Below are 6,068 nucleotides of genomic sequence, written 5' to 3'. Positions count from 1 at the left end.
ATCATAAAAGGCCTGTCCTGCTGGTTTAGGGGCATCCCCTTTCTTTCTCTCTCACGCTCTCTTCCTTGGCCGCCTTATTATTTATGACTTTAATGTCACAATAGCCCCATGTTACCCTTGTAATTCCAGAGGACTCAGAATCTCTGGCTGTCATTGGCTTAGCTGCTTTCATGTCCCAAGTGTAAAGCTAGGCAGTAATGGCTTAAAAAGGAAGGAGAAGTTGGACAAGGGATATGATGAAATCCTACCATTCCTGAGATGATTCTTGAGAATCATCTTGGCATGGCATCTTGGCATGGCAAGACAATATCTTGAGGATTCTCCAACCCCTTCAAGAGAACTTGCCTCCAGACCAGGGACTCCTGGGTGCAGCAATGGCCAGCTGACACTACTCTCACAGGGCTCCACGAGGGTGAGAGTGACATCAGCATGATCATCAGTTCAGAGGCAAGTTCCGATCAGTGATTTCTCTCCCCAAATAAGGGGAGGGCTTGGAGAGTGCCTACAAGCTATCTGACAAGCTACTGGGGACTGCCTCTTGGGAGCAAGAGGGAGGGCAGGGACATTTCCATCTGCTCAGCCCACTTCACACAAGTGTTCAGTTTTGTAAAAACACTGGACTTACTGGATAAAATAAAGCTTTGGCCAAGTGGTGTCATCAACGCCTAGGTGAGTTTCCTGCCTTTCATATTAATATGAGAGATCTTGAGGTATATTACTAAGAAGCTTTCAGACTGTCAATTTGAGAAAAGAAAGTCTAATAAAACTGTGAAAAAGGGAAAATATAAGTTTCTACGTGGATAAAGGATACAGTATTGTGAAATGATGAAATAAAATTTAAAGTTGGAAGACTGGTGGTTTTTGTGAACAATTTGCAAGAAAAATGGATTACCGAAAGGAACTGGTTTGTTTTGAGAAAGTGGAACTGTTTTGGCTAGTAAAGGTATCTCAGTGAAAATAATCTGAATAATAAGGGAGGTTAAACCTCTGGTTGTGTCATTGCTACAGTGATCGGAAGAGCTGCTGTGGAGAAACTCTTTGCATGCCAGGATCAGGCACTGTATAATAAAAGTGTGGCGAAGATGCAACAGAAGATGACTGTATTTCAGCAATGTGGCAGATACTGGAGGAATATACATTAATGAAAGAAGACTTTAAGAACTTTCTTTTAAACTTTAGGTTAAACTTTGGATTGAAGGACTGGCAAAATGGAAGCTGAGGATCTGGTGGAAGCAGAGGAGGGAATGGAAAAAGCAATGCAACCAGGCATGGAAGATCAAGACAGAGGAACCAGTTTAGAGTGAAGGGTTAGTTATGGATGGAGGTCTGATGCTGGATTGAGAGGATTTTGGAGAATCGGAGGTGGTCTGGGAAGAACCAGGGAGAAGGCTGGTGACATTGGAGATGGTGCAGAGTGGAAGAGAGAAGATTTGGGGCTGTGGGGGTTTGATTTTGCTTAGTTTCTTGGAAGAAGAGAAGAATGAGGAAAAAAGAAATTAGATAAATAGAAATACTTTTGATGGAGGATTGTTCTCCCCCAGCGGTGTTATGTAATGTGATGGGAGGCTCCCAGTTCATACAAATGCAAAGCTTTGGCAAGAAACTAAGGGTTAAGTTCAAATGAAGAGTAAAGAAATAAGGAATGATCTTCTGGATTTATGAGATCATAATATGGGTTTTCCTGTCTGATGTTGATGCTGATTTAGTGTAAAGGGAAAAGTCATAATACAAAGTCTGTTGATACTAAAATCATTTAAAAATTGTTACTAAGGTCAAATGAATATGAAATTGGGATGTGCAGAGAAACAGTCAAGGAAATTCTTGTGACTACAATTCCCATTAATTTCACTGAGATTACTTTAAACAGGTTATAGGACTAAAGAATTTTTTATTTACTTATTTTATTTATTAAAATTTATATCCTGCTGTATACAGAACAAGCATGGCATAGTGGTTTGAGCACTGGACTATGGCTCTGGAGACCAAGATTCAAATCCCTGCTCAGCCACTGAAATAACAATTCTGTCTTATATCCAAAGATCTTACACCAGCACTCACATCAGCCTATTCCTGCCTATAAAATACTACCCTTCAAGCTATTCTCTGTTCCACATAAGGAAGAATTTATGAACTATATTCTGTAAGAATTTATCTAAGCTTTGCTGAGTGTATAAGAAGATTGTTTTTCAAAGTATGATTGGAAGCCAAAATGCTGGTTGCATGTAAAAGAGAAAAATAATAAAAAATACATTTCCATCTCCCCCATATTCGGCCTGCATCAGAAAGGTTTTGGTACACGTTTATATTGCTTCAGACCTAGATTACATGGAACAAATTTTGGATTACGTAATGTATTTGCTAATGTATATTGAGACAGCTAGGCAGTTAATCTGTACTCCTGTTTTAAGGTCATTCATTTGGGAGGGTTTTTTTTTGGTTTTGTTTTGTTTTTTGCGTTTTCCTATGTTTTTACATTGGTGGAAGCATTAAACAAATTGAATATTATTATTTCAGCTTTTTCTGAAATGAAAGGATGATCTTAGACTTGTGTTCTGCAGACCAAGATTGAACATACATAGAAAGAGGAAGCACCTGGCTGACTGAAACTTTCCCCTGCTAATATTACTTCTTAAAATACACTTCTTAAAATACACATCATGGAAGTGAGATAATGGCCCATTTACCCCATAACAGGATTGTGTGGGTGGGGACTCAATCCCTGTATAAGACTAGGCTAGGAGGGGCTGAAATAATTCAGTGAAGGAAGGAAGGAAGGAAGGAAGGAAGGAAGGAAGACAGACAGACAGACAGACAGACAGACAGACAAGCAGGCAGACAGTAATCATAGTTGAGCCTTTGAATGAGTAACTAAGATTCCATTTACTCTATCTTATGTATATTTTCATGAGAGTAAAATATACTGGACATAAGCTGGAGACTCCTAAGTAGACATTATACTTGTAAGAGGGTTCACAGTCAAGAATGTCTGAATGGTAATAAAATGGAAGAAACAATCCCCCTTCAAAGCCCGATGTACAGTCTGTCCTGACTACTGTCCCTCTAAGAAATGTCTATACAAGTGCTGCTGGTTTATTCCTTTGTCTTGTTCGATGTTGAATTTTGAGTTGAGCATCACAATGATTACCGAGGATGGAATATGTGTGATGTATTTATTTTGTTTGTTTAGGGATCCCCGACTGTAACGGGCGATTAGGCAACATGCGTCAGCACCCTTACTGCAAATTATAAAACAAGGTCCGCCCAAAGGTTGGTGACAAGCAAACCCAACTATTGACAGTGTAAATGTCTTTACTTGTAACATCACACCATGGTCTTTTAAAAAATGAACAGAGATGAGATGTGGTCTCACACACTTAAACCATGATACAGAATCTGCCATTTCATCCAAACCATATTTCTGAATAAAATTTTCAACATAATTTGCTATCTTGAATTGTGCAAATCCTAGTTTACCATGTTTGAATAAAATGGCACACTATGGTTTGCCAGAAGGCGTGACCACATGTGTTTAATCTAGTCATAGAAGGACAGGGAAAAGATTATGATCTTGAGGCTTGTATTTTTTTGCCTGTGTAACCTCAACCCTTATTTGTTTGTTTGTTTACTTACTTAATATCCCACCTTTCCTATAGCATGTGATTCAAAGCAGTGTACAATATTAAAAAACAATAGAGTTAAAACTCTTAGTACAAAAGTTAAAACACAAACTAAAGCTCAATGTAAAAAAATAAAACACAAGTTAACACACAAATTCAAAACAGCATGCTTCAATATTTTGTCTGAATAGTTTCTCAAAATACAATGCTAAGTATGGTTTATGCTGAAAAGGATTCAGCATGGATTTTTACAAAGCCATAGGATTCTGGCTCAGGGAGTACCAGTAAGTGCTGTATAGAATTGAATTCGGGTGGGGGTGGGAGCACATTTCAAATAAAGAGAATTGGAGTACAATTACATACAACAGTTGATGACAGGTCTCTAGCTAATACATATGCAAGTTGAGGGATGTGGTGCGTGTGAGCATGTGTCTGTATGAGGAGGGGGGGGGGAGAGAGAGAGGTAATAAGCAACTTCTCCCTTTTGGATTTTTACCCTCACCCAACTAGATTAACCTAGTATCAGAATTTAGGGGCTCAACAGACCACTCCTAAGGGGTGGCTCTGTGCCGTCCCTTTCCTCGCCGGATCGGGGCCATAGCCCTGATCTGGCCTTTCCATGGCACAAAAAGAAGTTCCAAAGGTGGCTCTTTTTTACATTATGGAAAGGGCATTTTAGCCACAGTGGCAACAGCTTTTTGATGCTCTTTTGGCACAACACGCTTAAACGCTGGGCCAACGGAGTGTCGTGAGGCCCCCACCGTGCGTTTGGGCACACGGCATGGGGGCGGCTGGTGTGCATACATCACATCCCCACACCACCCCCACACTAGCGTATAATGTTGGTCTGTACAGGCTCTTAGTTTGAAAAAGGACAGCTAAAGGAAATGAGGCAAATGGAGGAAAGGTACAGCTTGACCTGGTGATTGGTGGCATTTGTGTTATTGGAGCAGGATATCCATTCTGGGTTTTAATATAAACTTTAAAGGAGCTGCTATCAAAGTAGGGAACCAGTGTGGTGCAGTGGCTTTGGTCTTTGTTTCTTGTGAAATCACCTTAGCCTCAGGCTAGTTTTAAAGTATAAATATTACTGGGAAAGCCTAGGCTCTTTGTCACAGTTGACCTGCCAGGGATGGCCTGTGACTGTTGCCCTTAAACCTCCCATACCCTTTGAGACAGGTAGATGTTACCCTCAATCCAACTGTCAGACTCCACAATCCCCTTTCATTTTTTTCATATCAGTTAGCTGTGGATACTGAATGTTAGAGTGAGTTATCTTAGTGTGCATGCTCTTCCATATGCCTTACAAATAAAAGTTCTTTTAATGCACTCGTGTCTGGATAGTATCAATATAAAAATGTATTTTTGGTACTAAAGGTTACCCACCCTCTCGCAAACCAAAATAGCATTCTCCAACAAATTAAAGATAGACTGCTATTATCAGTGGAGCTCTCTTAGCCCTACACCTTTGTGGGTAACAAGATTCTACTAGCATGCTAGACTTCAATTCTTCAGGAGGGCTAGAAGTATTGGAATCATTTTTAAGTACCTGCTGAATCCCATTTTGAAAGGGAGAATCATGAACAGATTATACTAGTAATTGGGGTGTCTTGGGCTACTTAAATCCACTTTCAGAGTGCTTGCTTATCAAAAAGAGTCCTGGCAAGTTTGATCCTCTCACCAGTCAGCTAAGTACAGTTGGTTCTCCATGTCCAATAATTGAGAGTCATAGAACCAAACCCCTGTGGTTACCAAGGGACCACTATAATCAGTTCCTTTGTTCCATTTGATTCTACAGTCGCCCCTTCGTTTTCGCGGGGGATCCATTCCGCGCCCCCCCCAACGAAAATGGAAAATTGCTGATATTGGAGTCCCTATTGAATCCAATGGCGGTGCATTCCTGTGTGCGCCATTGCACGTGTGTCTCAAACATGCGGCCCATTGTGTCACCCTCCATTTGCCCCTCACATATTTCCAAGGGATGCAGACTCCAAGTCCACGAAAGCGAAGGGGTGGATGTACTATGTTCAAGCAAATAATGTCCTGGGATGCTTGGTTCTTATGTTTTTTTTCACTTTGTCCCCTTAGGGCCCATTCACACTACACAGAGATAATGCAATGATTCCACTTTAACTGCCATGGCAACATCTTATGGAATCTTGAAACTTGCAGTTTAAGGTGGTCAGCCTGCTCAGCCAGAGGGCTCCCCTCGTACCTCTGACCAAACCACAAATCTGAGAATGCCATAGGATGCCGCTGTGGCAATTCTAATGGAATCATAGCACTATAATTATGTACTGTGAGTGGTCCGGGGGGGGGGGGGGGAGATGGGTAGGGGCTGTGCCCAACCTCTGCAAATATCTCACTGCCAGGAATCCTCCAGGGTCCTGGAATGAAAGGGAGGGTTATTACTGATAACCACCATTAACAGAAAATGTTTTAATGTTTCTG

The 6,068-nt window shown here is 41.0% G+C and overlaps 1 long non-coding RNA gene across 1 annotated transcript; it reads left to right on the top strand.

Moving 5' to 3' along the window:
- The first annotated feature begins 254 nt into the window (after window positions 1-254).
- Window positions 255-2,265, top strand: LOC121922068. The gene is made up of 2 exons (XR_006102092.1): window positions 255-669; window positions 1,009-2,265. It is a non-coding gene; the product is annotated as an uncharacterized LOC121922068 (long non-coding RNA).
- Window positions 2,266-6,068: the final 3,803 nt, after the last annotated feature.

The sequence above is a fragment of the Sceloporus undulatus genome, chromosome 2, assembly GCF_019175285.1.
Source record: "Sceloporus undulatus isolate JIND9_A2432 ecotype Alabama chromosome 2, SceUnd_v1.1, whole genome shotgun sequence".
In the NCBI taxonomy this organism is placed as follows: Eukaryota; Metazoa; Chordata; class Lepidosauria; order Squamata; family Phrynosomatidae; genus Sceloporus; species Sceloporus undulatus.
The sequence above is the reverse complement of the archived record's forward strand: the minus strand, read 5'-3'. Positions and strand labels throughout refer to the sequence as shown.